Source organism: Rattus norvegicus, chromosome 2 (assembly GCF_021556685.1).
Source record: "Rattus norvegicus strain SHRSP/BbbUtx chromosome 2, alternate assembly SHRSP_T2T, whole genome shotgun sequence".
Taxonomy (NCBI): domain Eukaryota; kingdom Metazoa; phylum Chordata; class Mammalia; order Rodentia; family Muridae; genus Rattus; species Rattus norvegicus.
The window spans coordinates 20,126,445-20,139,646 of record NC_141535.1 but is presented as its reverse complement, the minus strand read 5'-3'; positions in this window follow the sequence as shown (position 1 = coordinate 20,139,646).

Genomic DNA, 13,202 nt, shown 5'->3' with positions numbered 1-13,202 from the left:
AATCGCACTGGTGTGAGGTGAAATCTCAGGGTTGTTTTGATTTGCATTTCCCTTATGACTAAAGATGTTGAACATTTCTTTAGGTGTTTCTCAGCCATTTGGCATTCCTCAGCTGTGAATTCTTTGTTTAGCTCTGAACCCCATTTTTTAATAGGGTTATTTGTTTCCCTGCGTCTAACTTCTTGAGTTCTTTGTATATTTTGGATATAAGGCCTCTATCTGTTGTAGGATTGGTAAAGATCTTTTCCCAAACTGTTGGTTGCCGTTTTGTCCTAACCACAGTGTCCTTTGCCTTACAGAAGCTTTGCAGTTTTATGAGATCCCATTTGCCGATTCTTGATCTTAGAGCATAAGCCATTGGTGTTTTGTTCAGGAAATTTTTTCCAGTGCCCATGTGTTCCAGATGCTTCCCTAGTTTTTCTTCTATTAGTTTGAGTGTGTCTGGTTTGATGTGGAGGTCCTTGATCCACTTGGACTTAAGCTTTGTACAGGGTGATAAGGATGGATCGATCTGCATTTTTCTAATTGTTGACCTCCAGTTGAACCAGCACCATTTGCTGAAAATGCTATCTTTTTTCCATTGGATGGTTTTAGCTCCTTTGTCAAAAATCAAGTGACCATAGGTGTGTGGGTTCATTTCTGGGTCTTCAATTCTATTCCATTGGTCTATCTGTCTGTCTCTGTACCAATACCATGCAGTTTTTATCACTATTGCTCTGTAATACTGCTTGAGTTCAGGGATAGTGATTCCCCCTGAAGTCCTTTTATTGTTGAGGATAGCTTTAGCTATCCTGGGTTTTTTGTTATTCCAGATGAATTTGCAAATTGTTCTGTCTAACTCTTTGAAGAATTGGATTGGTATTTTGATGGGGATTGCATTGAATCTGTAGATTGCTTTTGGTAAAATGGCCATTTTTACTATATTAATCCTGCCAATCCATGAGCATGGGAGATCTTTCCATCTTCTGAGGTCTTCTTCAATTTCTTTCCTCAGTGTCTTGAAGTTCTTATTGTACAGATCTTTTAATTGCTTGGTTAAAGTCACACCGAGGTACTTTATATTATTTGGGTCTATTATGAAGGGTGTCGTTTCCCTAATTTCTTTCTCGGCTTGTTTCTCTTTTGTATAGAGGAAGGCAACTGATTTATTTGAGTTAATTTTATACCCAGCCACTTTGCTGAAGTTGTTTATCAGGTTTAGTATTTCTCTGGTGGAACTTTTGGGATCACTTAAATATACTATCATGTCATCTGCAAATAGTGATATTTTGACCTCTTCTTTTCCGATCTGTATCCCTTTGATCTCCTTTTGTTGTCTGATTGCTCTGGCTAGAACTTCAAGAACTATATTGAATAAGTAGGGAGAGAGTGGGCAGCCTTGTCTAGTCCCTGATTTTAGTGGGATTGCTTCAAGTTTCTCTCCATTTAGTTTAATGTTAGCAACTGGTTTGCTGTATATGGCTTTTACTATGTTTAGGTATGGGCCTTGAATTCCTATTCTTTCCAGGACTTTTATCATGAAGGGGTGTTGAATTTTGTCAAATGCTTTCTCAGCATCTAATGAAATGATCATGTGGTTCTGTTCTTTCAGTTTGTTTATATAATGGATCACGTTGATGGTTTTCCGTATATTAAACCATCCCTGCATGCCTGGGATGAAGCCTACTTGATCATGGTGGATGATTGTTTTGATGTGCTCTTGAATTCTGTTTGCCAGAATTTTATTGAGTATTTTTGCGTCGATATTCTTAAGGGAAATTGGTCTGAAGTTCTCTTTCTTTGTTGTGTCTTTGTGTGGTTTAGGTATAAGAGTAATTGTGGCTTCGTAGAAGGAATTCTGTAGGGCTCCATCTGTTTCAATTTTGTGGAATAGTTTGGATAATATTGGTATGAGGTCTTCTATGAAGGTTTGATAGAATTCTGCACTAAACCCGTCTGGACCTGGGCTCTTTTTGGTTGGGAGACCTTTAATGACTGCTTCTATTTCCTTAGGAGTTATGGGGTTGTTTAACTGGTTTATCTGTTCCTGATTTAACTTCGATACCTGGTATCTGTCTAGGAAATTGTCCATTTCCTGAAGATTTTCAAATTTTGTTGAATATAGGTTTTTATAGTAAGATCTGATGATTTTTTGTATTTCCTCCGAATCTGTAGTTATGTCTCCCTTTTCATTTCTGATTTTGTTAATTTGGACACACTCTCTGTGTCCTCTCATTAGTCTGGCTAAGGGTTTATCTATCTTGTTGATTTTCTCAAAGAACCAACTTTTGGTTCTGTTGATTCTTTCTATGGTCCTTTTTGTTTCTACTTGGTTGATTTCAGCTCTGAGTTTGATTATTTCCTGCCTTCTACTCCTCCTGGGTGTATTTGCTTCTTTTTGTTCTAGAGCTTTCAGGTGTGCTGTCAAGCTGCTGACATATGCTCTTTCCTGTTTCTTTCTGCAGGCACTCAGAGCTATGAGTTTTCCTCTTAGCACAGCTTTCATTGTGTCCCATAAGTTTGAGTATGTTGTATCTTCATTTTCATTAAATTCTAAAATGTTTTTAATTTCTTTCTTTATTTCTTCCTTGACCAGGTTATCATTGAGTAGAGCATTGTTCAATTTCCACATATATGTGGGCATTCTTCCCTTATTGTTATTGAAGACCAGTTTTAGGCCGTGGTGGTCCGATAGCACGCATGGGATTATTTCTATCTTTCTGTACCTGTTGAGGCCCGTTTTTTGACCAATTATATGGTCAATTTTGGAGAAAGTACCATGAGGAGCTGAGAAGAAGGTATATCCTTTTGCTTTAGGATAGAATGTTCTATAAATATCCGTTAAGTCCATTTGACTCATGACTTCTCTTAGTCTGTCGACATCACTGTTTAATTTCTGTTTCCATGATCTGTCCATTGATGAGAGTGGGGTGTTGAAATCTCCCACTATTATTGTGTGAGGTGCAATGTGTGTTTTGAGTTTTAGTAAGGTTTCTTTTACGTATGTAGCTGCCCTTGTATTTGGGGCATAGATATTTAGGATTGATAGTTCATCCTGGTTGATTTTTCCTTTGATGAATATGAAGTGTCCTTCCTTATCTTTTTTGATGACTTTTAATTGAAAATTGATTTTATTTGATATTAGAATGGCTACTCCAGCTTGCTTCTTCTGACCATTTGCTTGGAAAGTTGTTTTCCAGCCTTTCACTCTGAGGTAGTGTCTGTCTTTGTCTCTGATGTGTGTTTCCTGTAGGCAGCAGCATGCAGGGTCCTCGTTGCGTATCCAGTTTGTTAATCTATGTCTTTTTATTGGGGAGTTGAGGCCATTGATATTGAGAGATATTAAGGAATAGTGATTATTGCTTCCCGTTATATTCATATTTGGATGTGAGGTTATGTTTGTGTGCTTTCATTCTCTTTGTTTTGTTGACAAGACGATTAGTTTCTTGCTTCTTCTAGGGTATAGCTTGCCTCCTTATGTTGGGCTTTACCATTTATTATCCTTTGTAGTGCTGGATTTGTAGAAAGATATTTTGTAAATTTGGTTTTGTCATGGAATATCTTGGTTTCTCCATCAACGTTAATTGAGAGTTTTGCTGGATACAGTAACCTGGGCTGGCATTTGTGTTCTCTTAGGGTCCGTATAACATCAGTCCAGGATCTTCTGGCCTTCATAGTTTCTGGCGAGAAGTCTGGTGTGATTCTGATAGGTCTCCCTTTATATGTTACTTGACCTTTTTCCCTTACTGCTTTTAATAATCTTTCTTTATTTTGTGCGTTTGGTGTTTTGACAATTATGTGACGGGAGGTGTTTCTTTTCTGGTCCAATCTATTTGGAGTTCTGTAGGCTTCTTGTATGTCTATGGGTATCTCTTTTTTTAGGTTAGGGAAGTTTTCTTCTATGATTTTGGTGAAGATATTTACTGGTCCTTTGAGCTGGAAGTCTTCACTCTCTTCTATACCTATTATCCTTATGTTTGATCTTCTCATTGAGTCCTGGATTTCCTGTATGTTTTGGACCAGTAGCTTTTTCCGCTTTACATTATCTTTGACAGTTGAGTCAATGATTTCTATGGAATCTTCTGCTCCTGAGATTCTCTCTTCCATCTCTTGTATTCTGTTGGTGAAGCTTGTACCTACAGCTCCTTGTCTCTTCTTTTGGTTTTCTATATCCAGGGTTGTTTCCATGTGTTCTTTCTTGATTGCTTCTATTTCCATTTTTAATTCTTTCAACTGTTTGATTGTGTTTTCCTGGAATTCTTTCAGGGATTTTTGCGATTCCTCTCTGTAGGCTTCTACTTGTGTATTAATGTTTTCCTGTGTTTCCCTAAGTGTGTTCATGTCTTTCTTGAAGTCCTCCAGCATCATGATCAAATATGATTTTGAAACTAGATCTTGCTTTTCTGGTGTGTTTGGATATTCCATGTTTGTTTGGTGGGAGAATTGGGCTCCGATGATGGCATGTAGTCTTGGTTTCTGTTGCTTGGGTTCCTGTGCTTGCCTCTCACCATCAGATTATCTCTAGTGTTACTTTGTTCTGCTATTTCTGACAGTGGCTAGACTGTCCTATAAGCCTGTGTGTCAGGAGTGCTGTAGACCTGTTTTCCTCTCTTTCAGTCAGTTATGGGGACAGAGTGTTCTGCTTTCGGGCGTGTAGTTTTTCCTCTCTACAGGTCTTCAGCTGTTCCTGTGGGCCTGTGTCTTGAGTTCACCAGGCAGCTTTCTTGCAGCAGAAAATTTGGTCTTACCTGTGGTCCCGAGGCTCAGGTTCGCTCGTGGGGTGCTGCCCAGGGGCTCTCTGCAGCGGCAGCAACCAGGAAGACCTGTGCCGCCCCTTCTGGGAGCTTCAGTGCACCAGGGTTCCAGATGGTCTTTGGCTTTTTCCTCTGGCGTCCGAGATGTGTGTGCAGGGAGCAGTCTCTTCTGGTTTCCCAGGCTTGTCTGCCTCTCTGAAGGTTTAGTTCTCCCTCCCACGGGATTTGGGTGCAGAGAACTGTTTATCCGGTCTGTTTCCTTCAGGTTCTGGCGGTGTCTCTGGCAGGGGTCCTGCCGCTCCTGGGCCCTCCCCCACGGGAGCCCAGAGGCCTTATACAGTTTCCTCTTGGGCCAGGGATGTGGGCAGGGGTGAGCAGTGTTGGTGGTCTCTTCCGCTCTGCAGCCTCAGGAGTGCCCACCTGACCAGGCGGTTGGGTCTCTCTCTCACCAGGTCTGGGAGCAGAGAGCTGCTGTGGTCCGGGATCCACGGGTGTGGGACTTCTGGTAAATACCCCATTTGTCGATTCTTGATGTTACAGCATAAGCCACTGGTGTTTTGTTCAGGAACTTTTCTCCAGTGCCCATGATTTTGACTTCTTACCCATTTTTTCTTGTATTAATTTGAGTGTATCTGGTTTGATGTGAAGGTCCTTGATCCACTTGGACTTAAGCTTTGTACAGGGTGATTAGCATGGATCGATCTGCATTCTACCACATGCTGACCTACAGTTGAACCAGCACCAATTGCTGAAAATGCTCTTTTTTCCATTGGATGGTTTTGGCTCCTTTTTCAAAAATCAAGTGACCATAGGTGTGTGGCTTCATTTCTAGGTCTCAGTTCTATTCCACTGGACTATCTGTCTGTCTCTTTATCAATACCATACAGTTTTTATCAATATTGCTCTGTAATATTGCTTGAGTTCAAGGATAGTGATTCCCCAAGAAGTTCTTTATTGTTTAGGATAGTTTTAGCTATCCTGGGTTTTTTATTCCAGATGAATTTGCAAATTGTTCTGTCTAATGCTCTGAAGAATTGGATTGGTATTTTGATGGGGATTGCAATGAATCTGTAGATTGCTTTTGGTAAAATGGCCATTTTTATTATATTAACCCTGCCAATCCATGAGCATGGGACATCTTTCCATCTTCTGAGGTCTTCTTCAATTTCTTTCTTCAGAGACTTGAAGTTCTTATTGTACAGATCTTTTACTTGCTTGGTTAAAGTCACACTGAGGTACTTTATATTATTTGGGACTATGATGAAGGGTGTCGTTTCCCTAATTTCTTTCTCAGCTTGTTTCTCTTTTGTGTAGTGGAAGGGGACTGATATATTTAAGTTAATTTTATATGAGCAACTTTGCTGAAGTTGTTTATCAGTTTTAGTAGTTCTCTGGTGTAACTTTTGTGACCACTTAATTATACTATCATATCTTTGGCAAATAATGATATTTTGATTTCTTCTTTTCCAATTTGTATCCCCTTGATCTCCTTTTGTTGTGTGATTCCTCTAGCTAAAACTTCAAGAACTATATTGAATAAGTAGGGAGAGAGTGGGCAGAATTGTCTAGTCCCTGACTTTAGTGGGATTGATTCAAGTTTCTCTCTATTTAGTTTATTGTTAGCGACTGGTTTGCAATATATGCTTTTTACTATGTTTAGGTATGTGCCTTGAATTCCTATTCTTTCTAGGACTTTTATCATGAATGGGTGTTGATTTTTCTCAAATGTTTTCTCAGCATCTAATGAAATGATCATGTGTTTTTTTTTCTTTCTGTTTGTTTATATAATGGATCACATTAATGGTTTTCCATATATTAAATCATTCCTGCATGCCTGGGATGAAGCCTACTTGATCATGGTGGATGATTGTTTTGATGTGCTCTTGGATTCGGTTTGCCAGATTTTTTTGAGTATTTTTGCTTTGATATTCATAAGGGAAATTGGTCTGAAGTTCTCTTTCTTTGTTGGGTCTTTGTCTGGTTTAGGTATAAGAATAATTGTGGCTTCATAGAAGGAATTCGGTAGTGCTCCATATGTTTCAATTTTGTTGAAATGTTTGGATAGTATTGGTATGAGGACTTCTATGAAGGTCTGATATAATTCTGGATTAAACCCATCTAGACCTGTGCTCTTTTTGGTTGGGAGACCTTTAATGAATGCTTCTATTTCTTTAGGAGTTATGGGGTTGTTTAAATGGTTTATCTGTTCCTGATTTAACTTTGGTACCTGGTATCTGTCTAGGAAATTGTCCACTTCCTGCAGATTTTCTAGTTTTGTTGAATATAGGCTTTTGTAGTAGGATCTGATGATCTTTTGAATTTCCTCTGATTCTGTAGATATGTGTCCCTTTTCATTTCTGATTTTGTTAATTTGGACACACACTCTGTTTCCTCTCCTTAATCTGGCTAAGGGTTTATCTATCTTGCTTATTTTCTCAAAGAACCAATTTTTAGTTCTGTTGATTTTTTTTTTTGGTTCTTTTTTTTTTTTTTTTTTTTTTTCGGAGCTGGGGACTGAACCCAGGGCCTTGCGCTTCCTAGGCAAACGCTCTACCACTGAGCTAAATCCCCAACCCCAGTTCTGTTGATTTTTAATATGGTCCTTTTTGTTTCTACTTAGTTGATTTCAGCACTGAGTTTGATTATTTCCTGTCTTCTACTCCTTCTGGGTGTATTTGCTTCTTTTTGTTCTAGAGCTTTTAGGTGTGCTATCAAGCTGTAGATATATGCTCTCTCCTGTATCTTTCTGCAGGCACTCAGAGCTATGAGTTTTCCTCCTAGCACAGCTTTCATTGTGTTCCATAAGTGTGGGTATGTTGAATGATGATTTTCATTAAATTCTAAGAAGTCTTTAATTTCTTTCTTTCTTTCTTCCTTGACATGTGTATCATTGAGTAGAGCATTGTTCAACTTCCATGTATATGTGGGCATTCTTCCCTTATTGTTATTGAAGACCAGCATTAGGCTATGGTGGTCTGATAGGAGGCATGGGATTATTTCTATCTTTCTGTATTTATTGAGGCCTGCTTTATGACCAATTATATAGTCACTTTTGGAGAAAGTTCCATGAGGTGGTGAGAAGACGGTATTTCCTTTTGCTTTAGGATAGAATGTTTTATAAATATCTGTTAAGTCCATTTGGTTCATGACTTCTCTTAGTCTGTCTACGTCTCTGTTTAATTTCTGTTTCCATGACCTGGCCATTGATGAGAGTGGGATGTTGAAATCTCCTACTATTATTGTGTGAGGTGCAATGTGTGTTTTGAGCTTTAGTAAGGTTTCTTTTACTCATGTACTTGCCCTAAGATTTGGAGCATAGATATTTAGGTTTGAGAGTTCATCTTGGTAGATTTTTCCTTTGATAAATATGAAGTGTACTTCCTTATCTTTTTTGATGACTTTAGTTGAAAATTGATGTTATTCGACATTAGAATGGCTACTCCAGCTTGCTTCTTCCGACCATTTGCTTTGTAAGTTGTTTTCCAGCCCTTTACTCTGAAGTAGTGTCTGTCTTTGTCTCTGAGGTGTGTTTCATATAGGAAGCAGAATGCAGGGTCCTCATTGAGTATCCAGTTTGTTAATCTATGTCTTTTTATTGAGGAGTTGAGACCATTGATGTTGAGAGATATTAAGGAATAGTGATTATTGCTTCCTGTTATATTCATATTTGAATGTGAGATTATGTTTGTGTGCTTTCTTCTCTTTGTTTTGTTGCCAAGACATTTAGTTTCTTGCTTTTTCTAGGGTGTAGCTTGCCCCCTTATGTTGGGCTTTACCATTTATTATCATTTGTAGCCCTGAATTTGCAGAAAGATATTATGTAAATTTGGTTTAGTCTTGGAATATTTTGTTTTCTCCATCTATGTTAACTGAGAGTTTTGCAGGTTACAGTAACCTGGGCTGGCATTTGTGTTCTCTTAGGGTCTGTATGACATTTGTCCAGGATCTTCTGACTTTCATAGTGTCTGGCGAAAAGTCTGGTGTGATTCTGATAGGTCTGCCTTTATATGTTACTTGAACTTTTTCCCTTACTGCTTTTAATATTCTTTCTTTATTTTGTGCATTTGGTGTTGTGACTACTATGTGACAGGCGGTGTTTCTTTTCTGGTCCAATCTATTTGGAGTTCTTTAGGCTTCTTGTATGCTTATGGGCATCTCTTTCTTTAGGTTAGGGAAGTTTTCTACTATGATTTTGTTGAAGATATTTACGGGTCCTTTGAACTGGGAGTCTTCACTCTCTTTTATACATATTATCCTTAGATTTGATCTTATCATTGAGTCCTGGATGTCCTGTATGTTTTGGACCAGTAGCTTTTTCCTTTTTACATTATCTTTGACAGTTGTGTCGATGATTTCTATGGAATCTTCTGCTCCTGAGTTTCTCCCTTCTATCTCTTGTATTCTGTTGGTGATGCTTGTATCCACGGCTCATTGTCTCTTCCTTTGGTTTTCTATATCCAGGTTTGTTTCCCTGTGTTCTTTCTTTATTGCTTCTATTTCCATTTTTAATTCCTTCAATTGTTGATTGTGTTTTCCTGGAATCTTTCAGGGATTTTTGTGATTCCTCTCTATAGGCTTCTACTTGTTTTTTTATATTTTCCTGAGTTTCTCTAAGGGAGTTCTTCATGTCTTTCTTGAAGTCATCCAGCATCATGATAAGTATGATTTTAAATCTAGATCTTCCTTTTCTGGTGTGTTTGGATATTCAGTGTTTGCTTTTGTGGGAGAATTGGGCTCAGATGATGCCATGTAGTCTTGGTTTCTGTTGCTTGGGTTTCCTTGCTTGCTTCCTGCCATCAGATTATCTCTAGTGTTACTTTGTTCTGCTATTTCTGACAGTGACTAGACTGTACTATATGCCTGTGTATCAGGAGTGCTGTAGACCTGTTTTCCTGTTTTCTTTCAGCCAGTTATGGGAATAGATTGTTCTGCTTTCGGGCATGTAGTTTTTCCTGTCTATAGGTCTTCAGCTGTTTCTGTGGTCCTGTGTCCTGAGTTCACCAGGCAGGTCACTTGGAGCAGAATAGTTGGTCTTACCTGTGGTCCCGAGGCTCAAGTTTGCTTGTGGGTTGTTGCTTATGAGCTCTCCACGAGGGCAGAAACCAGGATGACCTGCGCCTTCATGTCCGGGAGCCCCCTGTGCACAAGGGTCCCAGATGGTGTTTGGTGTTTTCCTCTGGAGTCAGAAATGTGAGCAGAGTGTAGTCTCTTCTGGCTTCCAGGCTTGTCTGCCTCTCTGAAGGTTTAGCTCTCCCTCCCATGGGATTTGGGTGCCGAGAACTGTTAATCTAGTCCCTTTAGGTTCTGGCATTGTCTTGAGCACAGGGGACCTGCAGCTCCAGTGCCCCTATCTACTGTTTCCCAGAGGCCCCATACAGTTTCCTCTTGGGCCAGGGATGTGGGCATGTGTGGACAGTATTGGTGGTCTCTTCTGCTCTGCAGTTTCAGGAGTCCCCACCTGTCAGGGCGGTGAGCTCTCTCTCCCACAGGGTTTGGGAGCAGTGAGCTGCAGGCGGGGATCAGCGAGGTTGGGATCCAGCTAGAAACTGGAAGTGTCCGGTCCCAGAGTAATTTTGCCTTTGTGTGTCCTGAAACACCAGTCAGGTGGCTTGGAGCAGAAAAGTTGGTCTTACCTGCGGTCCCGAGGCTCAAGTTTGCTCGGGGAGTGTTGCTTATGAGCTCTCTGCGAGGGCAGCAATTAGGAGCTGAAGTTCTTATCACACAGATCTTTCACTTGCTTGGTTAAAGTCACACTGAGGTATTTTATATTATTTGGGACTATTATGAAGGTTGTCGTTTCCCTAATTTTTTCTCAGCTGTTTTCTCTTTTGTGTAGAGGAAGGCTACTGATTAATTTGAGTTAATTTTATACCCAGTCACTTTGCTGAAGGTGTTTATCAGGTTTAGTAGTTCTGGTGGGACATTTGGGATCACTTAAATATACAATCATATCATCTGCAAATAGTGATATTTTGTCTTCTACTTTTCCAAACTGCATCCATTTGATCTCCTTTTGTTGTCTGATTGCTCAGGCTAGAATTTCAAGAACTATGTTGAATAAGTAGGGAGAGAGTAGGAATCCTTATCTAGTCCCTGATTTTAGTGGGATTGTTTCAAGTTTCTCTCCATTTAGTTTAATATTAGCTACTGCTTTGCTGTATATGGTTCTTACTATGTTTAGGTATGGGTGTTGAATTCCTGCTCTTTCCAGAACTTTTATCATGACGGGGTGTTGAATTTTGTCAAATGCTTTCTCAGCATCTAATGAAATAATAATGTAGTTTTTATTTTTCAGTTTGTCTATATAGTGGATTAAGTTGATGGTTTTCCATATTATAAACCAGCCCTGCATACCTGGTATGAAGCCTACTTGATCATGATGGATGATTGTTTTGATGTGCTCTTGGATTCTGTTTGCAAGAATTTTATTAATTAATTTTTCATCGATATTCATAAAGAAAATTAGCCTGAAGTTCACTTTCTTTCTTGTGTCTTTGTGTGGTTTTCATATAAGAGTAATTGTGGCTTCATAGAAGGAATTCGGTAGTGCTCCATCTGTTTTCAATTTTGTGGAATAGGTTGGATAGTATTGGTATGAGGCCTTCTATGAAGATCTGATAGAATTCTGCACTGAACCCATCTGAACCTGGGCTCTTTTTGGTTGGGAGACCTTTAATGATTGCTTCTATTTCTTTAGGAGTTATGGGGTTGTTTAAATGGTTTATCTGTTCCTGATTTAACTTCAGTACCTGGTATCTGTCTAGGAAATTGTTCATTTCCTGTAGCTTTTCAAGTTTCATTGAATATAGGCTTTTGTGGTAGGATCTGATGATTTTTTGAATTTCCTCTGATTCTGTAGTTATGTCTCCCTTTTCATTTCTGATTTTGTTAATTTGGACACACTCTCTGTTTCCTCTCCTTAGTCTGGCTAAGGGTTTATCTATCTTGTTGATTTTCTCAAAGAACTAACTTTGGTTATTTTGATTCTTTCTATAGTCCTTTTTGTTTCTACTTGGTTGTTTTCTGCTCTGAGTTTGATTATTTACTGCCTTTTACTCCTTCTTTGTGTATTTGCTTCTTTTTGTTCTAGAGCTTTTAGGTGTGCTGTTAAGCTGCTGATATATGCTCTTTCCTGTTTCTTTCTGTAGCCATTAAGAACTATGAGTTTTCCTCTTAGCACAGGTTCATTGTGTGCCACAAGTTTGGTTATGTTGAACGTTCATTTTCATTAAATTCTAAGAAGTTTTCAATTTTTTTCTTTATTTCTTCCTTGACCTGTGACCTGAGTAGAGCATTGTACAACTTCCATGTATATGTGGGCGTTCTTCCCTTATTGTTGTTGAAGTCCAGCTTTAGCCCGTGGTGTTCTGATAGGAGGCATGGGATTATTTCTATCTTTCTGTATTTATTGAGGCCTGTTTTATGACCAATTATATGGTCACTTTTGGAGAAAGTTCCATAAGGTGGTGAGAAGACAGTACTTCCTTTTGTTTTAGGATAGAATGTCCTATAAATACCTGTTAGGTCCATTTGTTTCCTGATTATGGTTTTGATGACTTTTGCTTGAAAATTGATTTTATTCGATATTAGAATGGGTACTCCAGCTTGCTTCTTCGGACCATTTGCTTGGAAAATTGTTTTCCAGCCTTTCACTCTGAGGTAGTGTCTGTTGTTGTCTCTGAGGTGTGTTTCTTGTAGGCAGCAGAATGCAGGGTCCTCATTGTGTATTCAGTTTGTTAATCTATGTCTTTTTATTGGGGAGTTGAGACCATTGATGTTGAGAGATTTTAAGGAATACTGATTATTGCTTCCTCTTATATTCATATTTGGATGTGAGGTTATGTTTGTGTGCTTTACTTCTCTTTGTTTTTTACCAAGACGATTAGTTTCTTGCTTTTTCTAGGGTGTATCTTGCCTCCTTATATTCAGCTTTACCGTTTATTATCCTTTGTAGGGCTGTATTTCAGAAAGATATTGTGTAAATTTGGTTTAGTCTTGGAATATCTTGGTTTCTCCATCTATGTTAATTGAGAGTTTTACTGCATAGAGTAACCTGGGCTGGAATTTGTGTTCTCTTAGGGTCTGTATGACATCTGTCCAGGATCTTCTAGCTTTCATAGTCTCTGGCAAAAAGACTGGTGTGATTCTGATAGGTCTGCCTTTATATGTTACTTGACCTTTTTCCCTTACTGCTTTTAATATTCTTTCTTTATTTTGTCCATTTGGTGTTTTAACTATTATGTGACGGGAGGAGTTTCATTTCTGGTCCAATCTATTTGGGGTTCTGCAGGCTTCTTTTATGTTTATGGGCATCTGTTTCTTTAGGCTAGGGAAGTTCTTCTGTGATTTTGTTGAAGACTTTTACTTGTCCTTTGAGCTGGGAGTCTTTACTCTCTTCTATACCTATCATCCTTATGTTTGATCTTCTCATTGAGTCCTGGATGTCCTGTATGTTTTGGACCAGTAGCT